Here is a 17,450-nt window from a genome sequence, read left to right on the forward strand (position 1 = left end):
TGTATTTTACTGTGTGAGATTCAAGCAAAATAAGTAACCATGAGCTTCAGAGGTTCTTAAACAGGTTCTTAAAGGACAATAAACAACTGAGGTATTAACTTTATTTTTTGTTATGTCTGGAGTTGATATGACCATGACCTAAAAAGGAACAAATTATTTAAAGACAAGGATCTTTGCTGAAAAATGAAACACTACCTAGTGAGAGCAGAAGAGTTCATCCCTGCTAAGGGCACATAAAACAAACAAAAAAAAAAAACTGGTTCTGGATTCACCTACTACAAAGCTCAGCTGCACTGCAGCTCTCCTGTCCAACTGGCATCACTGCCCATGGAGAACCGCCGTCCTCTAGGGAGTTCACAATAAGCCTTGTGTGCAGCGGAGAATTTTTGTGGGGGTCAGAGAGGGATGTACCAGCACAGGAGAAAGGGCAGCCAGCAGTGTGCTTCACATCATCCATGCAAGAGAGGACCAGACCTGCCAGCTCCAGGTGGGAAAAGCTTTCAGTGGCAGGAGTCAGTAGCAAGCAAGAGTCTTTCAGTGCTGCCTTTGGATGAAGACTTTTATCCATGTGGCCAAACTGGACACTGTCTATGAGCTTAATTTTCCTGTAACTACCATTTCGGGTCACTGTAGTGACGCTGAAGCCAACTCCGGCCACAGCACGTTATTATGATGTTTCCTTCCCCAGGAAAGCTACTAAACGCTTCATTCATTCATTGACTCGAAAAGACCTCATGGAGCAAGCTAAGCCCACTGATTGACTATTGCTCAAGTGCTGGCCTAACATTGGAGGATAACAGCTTTTCTTTGGAGTGAGGAACACCCGCTGCCACATGCGGAAAAAAAAAAAAAAAAAAAAAAGAGCCAGGCAAGAGAGAGAGAAAAGACAGGAAGGACTCTGCCTATCTTGACACTATGGCATCTCCTCACAGATACATGGAGCTAGAGCTGACTCAGAATGGATGGTGAGCATCAAGGCATGGGTTATTTTCCAAAGATCTGTAGCTTCTCAGTGCTAATGACAGTAATAAAGAAATTGCGTCGCTCAGCATGCGATCCACAGGCTGCCTTCCTGCTTCTCCCCAGGAGGGCTTAAACTAGAAGCCCAGGTTAACTGCCCCCTCATCCAGCATAAGGGAAGCTCTGAAGCAGTAGGTGTAAGAAGCTAGAGGGGATTTCGGAAGTCAGGAAGCACCAGTTAAAGGGAGTGAGCCAGCAGAGAGCAAAATCCCACATCCTATGGAATGGCTCAGATACAGGATTGGGCTAGGAACAATGACTCAGCTCTGTGCAGACTTCTCGAAAACACTATATTAGATAAAACCATTATATAACACACCAAAACACTTAAAAAATGATTCTCTTACTATAGACTAGTGAATGTGCAGGGGAAAATGTAACCAGCTGATAGCAAATGAGTCTCAGAATCTAAGTGAAGGACAAATTTTGATAAGGCCTGCAGTCCAAGGAGGATCCAAGTTACCTGCTGAATCCAAATTCACAGCTAAATAGGTTGGCAATGTAGTTGGTAGCAAAATTTAATTGGAAAAAAGGAGTGAACCAGCTGTTTCAGTCTACACTGTAAAAATTCCTGATTAACTCATATGATTAACCATAGCTGATGGTTTTAGAACAGTGGGTTTGAGGATTAAAGTATTATGTAGGCTGAAAACACCACATGTCACATGTCTAAATCACTTTGCTTTGTAACATTTAATTCTCTGCATACTCTTAGGATCAATTCTTAGGTCCTTAGTTCACTAATAGGAACCTCCATGTCACATCTACTTAATGGTTAGGGTTATTCACTCACTTTCAGAGGCTTTAGTAAGAGATTCTGCCTACCACTCTGCTTTATCATATTTTCTCACATATAATCTTCAAATGCTACCTTAATGGTTTCCCTGGGAACCATTTTGGGAAATGTCCTAAATGCAGAATAATGAGAACTACAAGCCTCTGTTTTTTATTCAGACAGATAACTCTTAGCACAAAATGTCCATTCACTCAAATATTATCTTTATTGTAAATGATACACCAAAGCGTATCAGATAGCCTTCCTCCAAAAATTTGCATAAAAACATAGCCAGCTGTTAAAGTTCATGGTCCAACTGCACTCTTTCTGCATGCCCAACTTCCAGAGTGCAGGCACTACTCTGCTTTATCTGTGGGACTTTGTTCTGTTTACTGCAAATAACAGAAAATAAAGTTTTTAGGGGTCACATTATACAGAAGGAGAAAAACATCTCACATCATATTAACAGTAGCAGATGTAAAATTCAATTAATGTTCAGTTTTCACATCATGAATTATATATACACCTAATTAGTGATATTTACTGTGCTATTTCTGAAATGAAATTTTAAAAAAATAAAATCTATCATTCCTTCTGGAGGAAACACGCACTGGTTCTTGCTATGAGTGTGCCCAAGACAAAATGTGATTAAACAGTTAGCATAGACTAGGTATCTAGCTTCTTTACAACTAAAACTAAGTGAGATTAATCCCAGTCTTAAGACCTGACTCAAAGTTCACCAAAGACAATGTGGAAACTCCTAATAAAATGCCATCAGATTACTGAGAGGTGAATAAGGCCTGACTCACTTCTTTTTTGAGACATCTGTAGCTACTTTGACTACTACTCCACACCAAAATGGGGCACCATGAGTAAACAAAGTGATGCAGAAGAGCAGGTATGTGCCTAGAAAATGCATTGCAGCCTCATATGTCACAATTTGCCAGCCTTCCTTGACCTTTGTAGCTTGGCACCTGGACTGGGCTCAGTCCTCCCGTAAGTGAATTCCCCTGCCCCTGACCTCCACACTGACTGGATGCCTGAAGCACTGACACATCTGTAGAAAGTTTGGTGCCCAAGCCACAGGCAGGTTAAGGAACCCAGAGATGAGGTGGCTTGCTCAAGACCACGTAATGCGGAACAGGCAGAGCCAAGACTACAATACGTAACACAGATTAAACCCAGTGCGCAGAAGATGGTGGTACCTCCAAGCTGTCTTCCTGTCTTCCTAAATTTCCATTTTTTTTTCTTTCCTCTTTTAAAAAGCATTCTAGTTATTATTGGTAGGGAGAGAAACTAAAAAAAATAGGATCTTTTCATCTAAATATCAACATTTAAAACTTCGTCATCACTCAACAAAGTCTGGAAGAAAGGAGAGGTATCAAGCTGAAGCTTTATGGAATGAATGGTGAACATGGAAGCACAAACTGAGAGTACTAATATTGGCCAAATACTCCCTGAATATGTAACAGAAGCTAAGATCAGGGTAACATATCTACTCAACTAAAATTATGAGATTCCTTGTCTAAAATGGGATTTAAACTCTCATTCATAGAGTCAAAGACTCATAAAATCACAGATTAATTTAGGATGGAAGAAGTCTGCAGAGGCCCTCTAGCCCAACCTGCCACCCAAAGCAAGGCCTACTCTGAAATTAAATCAGGGCTTATCCAGTCAAGTTCTGAGCATCTCCAAGGATGGAGATTCCAGAGTCTCGCTTAGCAGCCTGTTCCAGTATTTGAATGAAGTCCGTTTAATAAAATTGCATTGAGATTCTATAGAACTTCAGTAATTTGTCTCAGGACAGATTTTTTTTTTCTACTCTATCTAGCTATGTAGTGACGCCAGAAACTAATCAATCAACTGTAGAAAATATCATTAAAAAATAATTTATTATAAGTGATCCAAAAAATCTAATGAGTCCAGAGGTCTAGAAACACCAACAATTTACTTGCAACCCAAATTCAAAACTTTATTTTTGTCCACATTAGGAAAAACACTGCTGTTCATTCATTTGCCTAACTAATACCTCCCATCCTGTTCTAAGCCTTAAGAGATGTCAAAAGCTTAGATGGAGAGCAGGTAAGAGCCATGCCAGCTTTGCTGAGCCTAAAATTTTTTGCAAAAAAAAATTCTTGGTTTTCAAGTGATTTTAAAATCAGAGCATAGGACACGAAAAGCTGTGGGTCACTGCCACGTATAATGTAGTAATATTTGGGGGGTCTCATCGTAAAGAATACAGACTTCTTGTAAAAAAAAAAGATCTGTTGAGGTGTGAAGGGGATAGATACCTAGAATAATTTGAATATGCCCTTTGAAATCAGCATTTTTATTATTAGCTGCGAAACTGGAAAGTATATCAATTTCAGCTGCAGGTCTAGGGAGCTGCATAGGCTAAAAAATTCTGCTGGCTGTAATCACATTTCCAAAAATGTGATACCCTTAACTGGACGAGTTATCTGTATCTCATTTCTACCTATGTACAAACAACAACATCCACTAAAACTGAATAACATTTGCTTTTTTTTTTCTGAACGAACTGTTGTGCTCTGGAAATGTCATACATTGTATGGCACAAGAAAGAAAAGTATTGATAGATACAAGTCCCTTACTTGGACTCTGAAAAATATATTTGAATTTAAATATTAATAGTAATGTAATTTTAAAATTAGCTATAAAATTAATACGATTAAAATGCAAGAAACTGCTTTAAAAGAGAAGGTACCAGTTTATAGTTTAGCAACTACAAAATACTGAAATGTATCCCTGGATCACATGAAACAAACAGTCCCTCCAGCAAAGAAAATGATCACACAACTTTTGCACAGGAAATCACTTAAAGGATATTAGAAGTAGCAGCAAAACAGAACTGGTAACAGAGCACATAGTTCTTACATTCTGAGTAAAAACAACGCCAACATCTATTTCTTTCTCAGGCCTTGAGTCAGGATATATATAACAGTTCACAAATTGGGACTGCTGATTTGTCCAGTTGTATAGGACTAAGAGAAATTTTGCTAAAACCACACAAGCAGCAGAAGAATGCAGAAATACTGTCAGTATTTGAACTTGTCACACAAAAAGACGCTCTTCTAACTTAGCACTAAAGGGCAAAGACGGTGGCATGAGATTTCACTTCAGAGCTTGTACTCTTTCTGTTCTTTAAAAGGAGAGTTAAAAGCTCCTTGCTGGGTCTACATTCTCTCTGGTGAGATCCCCATGAGGTTTTTAGTAAACTGTTTTTCATATATAAATCAAAGCCGGTTTTCCTAACAGAGACTTAAATGATAGCTATAAACAATAACTTTAAATATTTTACAACAATTCCTTTCACATCTAAATGTCCAAATTGTAAGAATCACATTCCTGAGAGTTTTGTAAGGCAAACACATCCTAATTCTTTGGGAAATCATTGGAAGGTTAAGGATTATAAGTGATGATGACGAGCAAACACAATAAAAAGTCATTTTCTTGGTCTGTGACTCTCTGTCCCATTAGAATAACTCACCTGGCCTGCAACACCTCCCGGCATCCTCTTTCCTGAATCTCTCTCACACGGGTCATTTGACCATGGCACCCATATGTGAGTTTCCCGGACACTCATTTGACAAAGATGTATGTACATGGGTCGCACAAGAGGCAAGATGCTTGCTCACATGGTAGGAATTGTAGCATTAGGCCCTCTAACAGGTTATGTGGCTTACTGCCAAAAGATGAGGTATTTGTGTTCAGTGGTACAAGCTCTTGGTTTCAGAAGCGCTTGGACAGCCACTCGTATGTGATTCCATACTCAGTTCATGCTTAGGCCACTTGCTGCATCTAAGCCAGACTGATGAACTACTAATTACATCTCTATTCCGTGACTTATAGTGACCTAATATACTCCCCCAGCATCCCAATTCAAAAAACACTTCCTAAGTAAAAGCTGTCCTGAAAAGGAGCTAGCAGTAAAATTAGCAAGCTGATGTTCCCTGAACTTAAAAAAAAAGGGGGTTATTCTAATTAATCTGCATTCAAATACTGTCTCTCACACTGATCCAACTGGCAAAGCTAGACGGTTAGACTTTAGCTCTAAAAGCTATATGGCAACTTTGCAAATACTAAAGGTTGTCCCTTCCTTCATGCACTGTTCCCTGAGTATCATCTAGAGTAAACAATGACTATAGGTCAGAAAAATTAGCAACTGAACTGTTTAATGAGATAGGCTGACAGATCCTTTTCCATTTTCCAAGTTTCCAGTGTAAATCCTAAGACTCAAGAGATTCCTAGCTGCATCTACTGCATCACATTCAGTCAAGCGGGTGAAAGATCTGTAAGCATCACACAGTCTTTTACTGAATCTTCCTTGGATGACGGGTAGCTTAGTGCTTTTTTTCTTTTTTTTTTTTTTTTTTGCAAAGTGCTAACTTTTTGCAAAGTGCTTCTATATCCTGTGAGGCAAGATGCTACACAAATGCAAATGCTGACTCCTCACCTTCTTTCACTTACTTTCAAAGGAAAAATTTCAGCTGAAAAGACAACTATTTTTCAATACTTCAGAAATACAAACTTGTGTCTAACATATGAACTAGACTTCTAAAGATAAGTTAATATTATAGTACACAGAATAACAACCAAAAATAAAATCTCTCTGCAAAAGTAGATGTTTTCTTTGCTAATCTATAAGAAATTAGATCTGGAGGAAAGCAACACTGATGATCAAAAATACCTGCTGTCCTGATGCACTAATTCCTCTGCTTTAGAAATTTTCTTAGAAGTATTCTAGAAACAGGCTTAGGTGCTTGTTACTATTCATAATACTTCTATATACTGATCTGAAACCAAGCTTGTTTTGGCCCTGCCCATTCCAACCTTTGGATCATCTTTGAGCATAAATCAAGCTGTTAAGTTCCCGTTAAATCAAAATACTACACCTAAGCACTCTACTCAAATATCTCATTCTGATATCTGTGAAAAAAAGCCTAGTTTGTCTTTCAGGAAGGTGGTTACGTACATAAATGTGCTGGCCTTTAGATGGGGATTAGCACATCTCCCCAGAAACAGGGTGCAAAACGGCACTGAACATAATACTGACAGGTACTTGGAGAGACATTTAGTTCCTCAAAGCAAGGCTACATTAGGATATGGATGATGCACCATTCCTCTACAGAGCTATGAACTGCAAGTACTAGATAGAGCCTGTGCTTGGGGCTTCCGCACTCCTGCAGGAAGACCTAAGTATTTTTTATGGCACATGAGACAAGCGTAAAAAGGAACAAGCTGCTTTTTCTCTATTGGAGTTTATCTAGGAAATCCTAGGTCACTTGTGGAAAACCTGGAATTTATCTTGTTCTCTTTTCTATGATGTTGCAGCACTCATAAAAACCTTGCATGTAATTAGAGCATGTAATGTCAGAGAGGTGCAATGCTGCTAGCAACCTCCCCTGGCTGTGAGGAAGATTCATTATTGCAATCTCTCAACAAACTGGTGGATAATTCTAGATCAGAGATTCAGATGGAAGCAGGAAATAAGATCTTAAATCTCTCTCTTCAAGGGCAGAGTGAGCGACAGATTTGTAGGGTCAGATGTTAAGATCTAGGTTCCTTTCTCCTCTCATTCCCATCCACACACTGGATGATTTGCGCTGCTATTTAATTTAGTTTAATGGGGTCTCACATGACATGCAGCCTCAGCAAATGCCCTGATCACTCATGCTTAAAACTCCCGCTCATGCTCAAAGGCTTATTCATTTGATTAACTTGGCAGCATCTGCACAATGTTCAAATACTATTTAGATAGCACAGGGAAAAAACACCCTGCAATCCCAGAGTAGTCAAGTTCAGGCAAGTCTGTATCTGAGTCAGATTTGATAGGACTAAATTTGACTTCTTATTTGTTTATACTTCACTACGCAGTCATTTTACATTATCGTCACTCTTTATTTCCTGCTTCTGTAGTTCCATACCAGTCCCTTACATATTAGAGTTAGTTAAATATACTAAGATTTTTGGATGCTATTTTCAGTGCAAGTGTTAACACCTTACCAACACACCTAAAGGAAACATTCTAAAGCATACATGAAGTTCATCAGCTAATTCCAAGTGATTTTTTGCTTGCGATCCCCTCTCCCATAACATGCATGCATATTACAGATGTGCCATGGCTTTCTCTGAACTCCTTCCTGTTTTCACGCACACACATGTATTTTACTTTAAAAGTCATAATTTGAAAACTAATTCTTTCATGTTTGGAGCTGATTCACATTTTTAACAAAGCCTTTAGATCAATGTGGAACACCACAGATCTAGATTTCTTGTAAGGCTTTGCACAAATAGATCAGAAGCGTGCTGTAGAGAGCACAGCGCATACCAGCTGCAAGAAATCCAGCCAGAGCAGGAGAGCGGCAGCAATCAGACGTTTTCCAATCAAATTGCAAAAATGCCCCTTATTTTACTGTGATTACTTATTTACCTTCTACAAGTGCTGTGGCTGCACTCCTGTTATGCCAGATTCCCCCTCTCAGTTTCTCCTCCACTGCCACTCATGGACTCCTGCTTCTTTGGCTCTTTCGCTGGCTGCCCCCTCCTTCACCTCCCCTAAGCCTTAAGCCAGATCCAGCCTTCACCTCTGCATCACACACAGCTTCCACCAATGCTAGGTTTCAGTCTCCTCCTGATGTTAAATTTCAGCCCAGCCCACCAAACCCACCCCCTGCCTTGGCTATTGCATCATGAGCTGGAAAACCCTCCTGTGCTTAAGTGAAGTACTTACAAGGGATGTTTGCAGAGAAGAAGCAGGGCAGGGGTGGCCAGGAAGGGCAGCTTCACCTCTGACTTTAAGCCTTTTTATTCACTCTCTAACCTATTTCTCTAGCAGCTTTTCTTCTATGTGAAAAAAACCAGCTGTTTGTGTTGGTGGAAGCCTCTTTCTTAAGCTAAATGTTTGCCTTTGCTGGAAAAAGCTCCTTCAGGTTGCTCCAGGGGCACTGAAATCCCCGGTAGTCAATAAAATGTCTCACATCTGCATTTCTAATATCAAGCCTTATTTTCATATCTAAAGGCATTTAGTCCATCTTGGAAGAGATTTGTTTTTCTAAAAATGTGAACAAAGTTCTAAATCAATTCAACCTTTTATAGGTATGAATGCTGAAAGGCAAAAAAAAAAAAAAAAAAGGAGATTTCTTTCCTGCATAATTTTGGGTTAAACCCTGAATCTACACGTTGATCCTGCAATCTCTTTGTCTCAGGAGTAACTTCACTCAGATACTGACTAGTTTGAGGCCATTCACATGAGTACTGTAACTTTTTAACCTACAAAATGGGTAAAAATTTGCTAAAACTGGGCTATTAGATTAATAGCTAATTGAGGCCAGGACTGCCTGCCCCTGTTTGTTTAAAACAGAGAGCAAAGCAGCAGCTTTCTGCTCCTGCTAAAAGCCTCCAGGTAGATCTGCAGTATGACTGAACAATAACAACAGATTGCTGATGACACCTGGAGCGATGTCCCTACCTTATCAACTCCTATCACATTTTACACCTCAAACCAGCTTTGAAGTTTTAAAGCTGGCTAAAGCCTTGAAATATGCAAGCCTGGTTAGCAAACACTCACGCACATAAGATGACGGGCAAGAAATTACATTGCAGGACTTCTCCATTTCTGGTACGATTTGCAATCCCTATAATTCTGTCATAACTTATCTATCAATTTATTTGAAATTTTTACTTAGGAAGTGCCTTTCCCAAGCTTTGGACAACTCATTCTGTTTAAAACACACCGCAACTAAATTTGGACTCTCTAATGCAGGAAAATCAGTCAGGCTACCAACTTTGTCATCGGTATGGAAAGCAGGTAGGTATCAGGCCAGACACATTTGCAGGGATTCTGGGGGAAAACAGAAGAGGAGTGAAAACGATGCATATGATTCTCTGTCACCCAACCAGTAGTATACACTTGATTGGGTACAGCCAGAGGTTGTAAGGAGTTTGCAGTTTCCACAGTAAACTCACCTCTGAGCCCAACAGCTTATCAGCATGTTTCTCATTAGATAAGAGCTGGGTTTTTTTGTGAGAACTCTGAAGGTTTGCTCTGTATACCTCTCCTTTTACTCCTTGCTGAGCTTAGTCTTACCAGAAACATGACTTCAGCCTTTAATTCGCCCCCACACCAGATAACAGTGGGCCAGCAGAAGGTAGACAGAAGGGATTATAAACTCCTGATGGTGACACCTCTTAATTTTGGAGAATTTTGTTTCTTCTTCTACAAAAGACAGTAAAAAGGAAAGGGAGAAGACTCTATTTTCATCAGATCCAGAAGATAAAGGAGGCACGGCAGGTTCAGACGAAGTATCTCAAGAATGATTATTCGCAGTGAGAGATCCCTCAAGGAAGCAAAGCAGGTTAGAAGACATCAATGTGGAAAATTCTGTAAAGGTGTATGCACAAGGTACTGAAGAGATCTGATCCTCATGCGCATGGACAAGATGAGGTGCTACTGCTGCCTACGTACACCGCTATCAACACCATGGTGCCCACTGTCATTGTTAGAAACCCTTGTTACCTTCTCTTGCTCTGATTGTGCTCTGACCACAGAGAAAATCAATAAAATGCGAAACAAAACAGAATTATAAACTCAGCAGATGCAGCATGCTAATAGAGCACACACTTGATGGGAAAGCAAGGGAATAGCCATTTCGCTATTAATGTCACAAACGACATTCCCATAAACGGGGCCAATTGTTCCTTGCTCAACATTTGTGAATCTTAGGGAAAATGTTTTGTCTAGAATAGAAACATAACAGGGATGACGATGCCCAGTTCACTCAACCAGTCTATACAGGTATCAACAACGGTACAGGACTAGGGTGGACAAACGATCTGATGAATGCTCTGCGTGCCACATCTAAGTCACACCAAGCGATGCTTACGAGTCACTGCCTGGAAGCGCAACTCAGACTCCACCTTATGACAGAATCTGCAATACTCTATTTTGCATCTACTTTGCATGAGTTTGAGTTAGTTTGCATTAGTTTGACTTTTCAGCTTCTAGGAGCAACAGGCAAGGAGGATATAAGAAGGTACGGTAAAGAAGAAGAGAGACAGCAGTACAGCTAGTTCTAGAAACATAGTGAACAACTCTGTATTTCAGCTCTGCTACTTAAAGCCATACTACAATCACATCGAAGCAAAGCAGGCAGATTACAGACTTGGGCCCAAGTATGTGTCCACAACTTCCTTTCAGCCACGCTGGCAAACTTAGCTTCCCATTGTGTATACAGGCTAACCATTTGGACACCAAAATACAGGAAGCCTGCAGCTTAGGAATACCCTCAGTACATTCCTCAGTGAGGAATGCCCTCAGTAGCAACCATAAAGAGAATTTTGCAGGGATTAATTTTGCTGTAAGGGATTTTGTGCAGATAGAAACCATAGAGGTCAAAAGCCTAATAGGATTTTTAGAGAGGATTGGACAATGCAAAAACCTGCAGTTACATTATGGATAATAGCGCTAGAGATAATAATAATATGTTTTAGGAGACATAAGACCTCTTCCAGCTTCAGAATTGAAACCAGCCATTACACTGTTTATGGTTACAAACTTCCCAGGATAGGCTTGCTATTTCAGTACTGCCCAGTGCCAAAATTTATGCTTTCTTCCTCAGAAGCTGCAAGCATCAGACTCAGTCAGAAACAACCCTTCAGTACACTGACCTGATACTGAAAGAAGATACTGAATCCGGTATAACAGCTTCTACTTTTCATTATAATCTCTGATTACACATGTATCTGAAGCATTTCACTGGGCTCCACACAAAGGCTGTCCCTGGAGATGTGAAGCTCTGTTTGTAGTCCTAGACTTGCCGGGTCAAGAACAGGAGAGCAGGAAGACGGGAATTAGGGTTTTGCTCACACTTCCACAGAATCGTGCCCTGCAGAGTACACTGGGAAAGTTAAACAAAAAATAATAAACTCTGAAATATAACACTTTCCATGCCATCCCCTCCAAGGCTATGAAGAAAGCCCTGACACCAAACCGAAAGCATCTCAGCAATTCTGCAAAGGCACAAAAAACAGCTGAGGATCAGTGCTGCTGATTTTCTTTGGAGTAGCTACTGCTTCAAGGTGGGGAGAGATTCCTTTTCCTGGAATTCCAGCATCCTAAAATCTCCAGTATGGCCATTGAAATCCAAGCCTCTGTAACCTCTTCTCCATATAAAGGTTGTTCAGGCAATTTGAGGGGAAATTGTTCATAACTCTTCTCTGTTTCTTCTGAGGTTATCTCTGAGGAGGGACCTGCCTGACCTAATAGGTAGTTTTGATGATGGAGCAGCACTCTGTTCCAAGGTACAAATGGAATAGTTGCATATATATTAAAACTATCACATTTGCCAGAGAAGACAAGAGGAAAATTCACAGTCAGAGCTGGAATACTATTGCACCGTATGCTTTTCAGCAGCCAAGCACAACAGGGTCCTTCCACAATCTTTGCCTTACTGCACCCTGTTGTATTTCAGCCTAGAAAGACATATGGCACTGATTTTTCCTCAGTTCCTAACCAAGAAGTTCTTCCTTTTTCTTTTTTTCTCTTTTTCTTTTTAAACATAATGTCCATGTCCTAAAGGATTTTATTATGAAACACACTCAAGCTAAGGATAAGAAAAAGTGCCTATCTGCTCCCACTAATGGCAAAAACAAGCTCATAGGCCTGCTGGCATTACGACTAAATGCAAACTTCAAAGAGTGGGTTGGATTCTACTCTGCCTCATACATCACTGACAAAATTGTCTGCTCTGCCGTGACTGTGGAAACCTGAGGGAACCTCAGTATGCCAGGGAAATACTATTTTTCAGATCTCAGGGAGCACTAGAGGAGAGGGAGGTTATAAAAAATGCCCTTCTGTTTATAAAATGAAAAATACTAGTTTGTAAACAGCTGACCACAAACAATTGTTCAGCATCACAGCCAATGCCTTTCCCCCCCAAAGAGTCTTTTCTTTAATGCTATCTTTTACAGCCATCATTATAATAAACTGGCTATGATTGCTGCTAGGTGCAGCAAGAAAAAGTTATGTGAGATGATGGGACTCACTGGAAGAATGAGAGACTAGACAGAGAGCCCTCATAACTATCCTATCTGCACCCAGAAACACAGAGATATTTAACAGTCATGTTAGTGTAGCTGTAATGTTTTTAACCTCCCCATAGTAGCTCTAAGAGATTTATCTTGGATCACTTCTGCTAAAATAGACTTATATTGAGTCACCTTTTCCAGAAGCAGTGCTAGAAGTTGATTGTTACCTGGGTCACCACAGTTGTAATGCAAGAGGAAGAGGGTGAAACTCTGGATTTGCTTCATCAGTTTGGATTAACGTGATCATTCTGGAAGTTTGTTCCACAGCCAAAGCCCTCTTTAGTGAGAGTGCCCTTCCTGCAGGGCTGGAGGCGTCTCGTGCTGTGTCTTAGCCCTGTGATATCCATTGACTTAAAGGGGCACATGTGCCTTGGCAGTTTGTAGCTGGAGCTAGAGTTTTAATGCCCCAGGGAGCTGATCCAGCTGGGCTTTCATGTGTCAAGTCCTCAATCCCACACTTGAAAGTGCTCACAGTGGCTTTTCCAACGAAGAAAGCAGGCAGTAGTACCTGGCACAAGCTGGGAGGCCTCAGTCTTCTGTTCTCTTCTTGAATAATAAAGATCCAAAAATTCCTTAGAGACATCAAACTCTGTGCCTGAGTTGACTGAGACTGCTCTTTCCTGACAGAGCTTCTTGAAATTGTGCTTATTTCCGCATTAGCTTTTCTCAGGGGACCCTTATCCACTGCCACTTGGCCAATGCCATGGCCTTTCCTTTCATTCAATTGTAAAACATATCCTGCTCACAGATGAACAGATGTGATCTCTTCAGCGGTATTTGGTAGTAGCTCCTCATTGTAGCACAGTTACCAGAAAGCTGCGGGGTGGCCTTTACTTAATTCATTGTAGAAAGTCCACCTGCATTCTTACTTCTGAAGCAGAACAGTATTTCATTCCTTGTTCTTCCCTTTCCTTTTCATTCTATTTTGCAACCAGAATTGTATGAACACTAGAACTAAACTTTCTTGAATATTTGATAAAACATATTTACTTCTACAGCCATATCACCATTTTTAATCATATAATGACAGTATAATATAATATAACATTTAGTTATATTCAGTGTTGTGATGATAAATTATTACAAAGTAGGGAAGCACTATTAACTTCTTTCACAAGCACGGACCTTGTGGCAAAGAGAGATTATGCAACTTTCCAGCAAAGTCTTTCATTCATTTGCCAAACCAAGTCGGGTGCCTTATTTTATGAGACCAACTTTCAACTCTAAATGAACTTGGCATTATATTCTTGTCCATTCGGTATGTGTAGTCAAGCAAGTGTGTTTCACTAGCACAAATGATCACACAAGATCCATTTCAAATTTACACACAGCAGTGTTTGCACAAGTTTCATTTTTACAGCTTGGATTTTCAAAACGCAGTCATTTTGAGCCAAACCATTTCAAGCCAATGACAACAGTAATCTCATTGATTTAAGGAGAAAAGAAAAAAGACAATGCAGAGGTAGTACTGTTGAAAATCATATGTACTGCTTGTATGTTTTAGTATCAGTGCTGGCTATTCTTGCAAACCATCCAGTCAAGGAGCAGAACAATATCATATTCTACTAGTCGTGCAGTCACAACAAATCACAGCCCACCAACAAGCTGAACTGTCTTCCTGAAGTGCCTGTCTCTCTTCATTGCTAACTAAGGCCTCCAACGTAGATTTCTCAGTTAAATGTCTAATGTTATCTGAGATGGGCTCAGACATTTCTGAGGTGCAGGCAGAGTTCAGCAGTGAAATCTGAAGAGATTGCTCGACTATAGCCAATGCATAATTTAAAAAAAAAAATAGCAGAAGAAACTGGTCAGCATTCTGATTGATAATTGTAAAGGAGTTGCATTCTGTTGAGTAAAAAACCCTGCAAGGAAAAGAAAAGGTAGTCATACATTTCATACATAACTATATACCCTTTCATCTGAATTTCAAGAGGAAGTTAAGTTTAGTGGGATAGTCAAGGGTCAAGGCAAGTCAAATCTATTTGAATGGAATAAAAAGCAGAATCCAGACTAAAGAGCATCAGTGTTTAAATAAGAAAAACTTTTGCATGTGTATGAAAAAATAATGGATCCAGAGCAAACTATGGCAAGTGAATATGGATGTAAAACTCTCAGAAATACAGAAAGCACGCAGTGGCCCCTCCTGTTCCATCACAGCCTCTCCTTCTGCACAGGTATTCACTAGCAAAGCAATCTTTTTCCTGTTCTGTACAGTAATAAAGTTTTCTGAATAAGGACTCTTGTACCATCAATTCCTGTACAACAGTGAAGCAATACTGGGTACAGTTTGGACCTACTTCTTCTCATCCAGCCTCAGCTACACTTTCAGAGACTGTTCTTTCCACTCTTTCTCAAACCTCCAAAATTTTCTGTTCAACAGTCCACTTTCATTTACACTGCTGTAAACACAGAAGAATTAATGACATTTATGAAATCATTCTAGATCCCTCTTGGGAAATCAGAGCATAAGATACAATTCTAGCCTGTGCAGAAGGCAGGTACAAAAATAACGCTTCACTTCAATTTCACGTATGCCCTCAAAACGTGTGCTGAACGGCTTGTAATTCTTTTGCTGAGCCATTTATGTAGGCCTGACTTTCATTCCTCAGACAGAGTTTAGTTGACTAGTTCACTGCAGTTACAAGCAGAAGGGGTCCAGGACAGCATTCTCCATATCCACAGCTGAAGGTGATGCTGTGGAGGCAGAATGAGAACAGTAATAGCTTCAGAAACAAAAAGAATGCTGTGCTCTTACTAAAAGGATGGAGAAAAAGAAATGATTAGCACCAGTAAGATTTTTGTTGATACAGTGCAGGCTAAAAGATACTTTGTGTAAGAGCTGTCACTCCTAAATGGGGCATTGGTCTTGTAAAGAATAAAAATCTTACAGAGATGGTAAGCCAGAAAACACTGAAGGCTTTTTCAGGGAGCCTTAATTGGGAAACTAGTCAACAGTTTTATAAGCTTTGTTTTCCTGCACAGTTTGGCATAAACTGGAATGCTATAAAAGAGAGAGGAAAGTAAAGCTAATTTCAATGATATTTATAGGATCACGGCTGAGCACCAGCTGTGCAAAATAGTCCTAAAATTGTGTGCGTACACGCACAAAGGCATAAGAAAAAGCTGGTTTTGTAATTGGCCATCAGTTCCTAAGAAAAAGTTCTCAGTTTTCACAAAGAACTCTGCACAGAGCTGAATTTCAGTCTGCAGAAGGACGTCCATATGAACGCTGCACAATTCTTCAGAACAAAATAGAACAAAACTTGTTTTGGCCAACCAAAGGACTTGATCAGTCAAACTGATTGTTGCAACCACAGCTAACATCAGGGCAGTGAAGGCATTGAGCTTAGAGCCCGTTCAATGTAAAGTAAACTTGGTAAGCATTTGTGCTGAGAACGTCTGGAAATCTCACATCTAGTTTTTCCTCCATTATATTATTGCTTTGAGTAGTGTGGTGCAACTAATACCTCTTTTTTGAGTAAATGACTAACTCCTTTGAAGTAATATGTAATTCTGAACTCCTGCCGACCACTTATAACTTATATTAAAATTGTTGCTTTTAAAAAACGGAAAAAAAGGTGCAGAGGCCAGAGTTTCCCAAATCACATTCCCACTTTCTGTTCCTTCCTCAGTGCTCTCTGCCGCCCTTTTGACATCTGAAACGTTTTAGCTTTTATTAAACTTATCTAATTGAGTAAAATCCTGCAAGTTCTCCCTAAGCAGAAGTTTGCTTAAAATCAGTAAGACATCACTTTCCCGTGCCTAAGGCTGGAAGCCGTTTCTCACATGGACCACTCATTCTGTACGGCTGATAGTGCCATTACATCCAGAGTGCTCTACATATAACCATATGGTTACATAATACTTTGGTTTGATATTCTTTTCTGATCTTCAGTTTTTAGGAAGTACTACTGTATATATTTTCATTTAATTTGATCGCAGAAGTTGCTGCTTTCAGTTAAGACATTCAAGCACTCTGTGCTTGACAATTTAATTACCTAACATTTCTAAAAGACATTTTCGGAGGAAAGTCTGTATTAAAAATGTGAAGTGCTGTTATTACTTTAGTGTCTTTAATGACAGCAAGTTATTTTTAAATGTCGTCTTCGCATTTTAACACGGAACTGATAAGTCATTTAACCTATTTTTAAAAGTAACTAATAAGGGGTTATGGCATCAAGTCTAACTATCTGCTCAAAGCAAGCAATCATACCTACCCCTCCGGAACTAAACGTTTTAGAGACAAAACCTAGTGCTGCGGCGTTTGCCGTATGAACGCCATAAAAAACCAAAGTCGAGTTTGCATCTCCCCCTGCAGGCTGTGCAAAGGGAAAGGGCGAGCGCTCCATCCAACGTCTCCCCGACAGCTGAGAGGGCTCGAAAGAGCACAAAATAATTAGAAAACGCTGTCTTTGGAGTAGGGGTCTTCTTTTCCCCGTCCATACGGTATTTAGCATCCTGGAGTTCACAGCTAGGGCGCTGTCGCAGGAGAATTAACTACCGGCTGAACCCGGGCACCCTACAAACCCCTGTGGTGACAGAGGCCCCC

At 40.1% G+C, this 17,450-nt stretch overlaps 1 protein-coding gene across 2 annotated transcripts in view; it reads right to left on the reverse strand.

The window, feature by feature from the left end:
* LOC104138502 (alpha-2,8-sialyltransferase 8E) overlaps positions 1–8,345 on the reverse strand; it is a 72,853-nt gene extending 64,508 nt beyond the window's left edge. For both annotated transcript variants that reach the window (XM_009666142.2, XM_009666141.2), the window contains exon 1: positions 8,247–8,345. The gene's annotated coding sequence lies outside the window, so the exon portion shown is untranslated. The remainder of the gene's footprint in view (positions 1–8,246) is intronic.
* Between the last annotated feature and the right edge of the window lie 9,105 nt (positions 8,346–17,450).

Source organism: Struthio camelus, chromosome W (genome assembly GCF_040807025.1).
Source record: "Struthio camelus isolate bStrCam1 chromosome W, bStrCam1.hap1, whole genome shotgun sequence".
Classification (NCBI taxonomy): domain Eukaryota; kingdom Metazoa; phylum Chordata; class Aves; order Struthioniformes; family Struthionidae; genus Struthio; species Struthio camelus.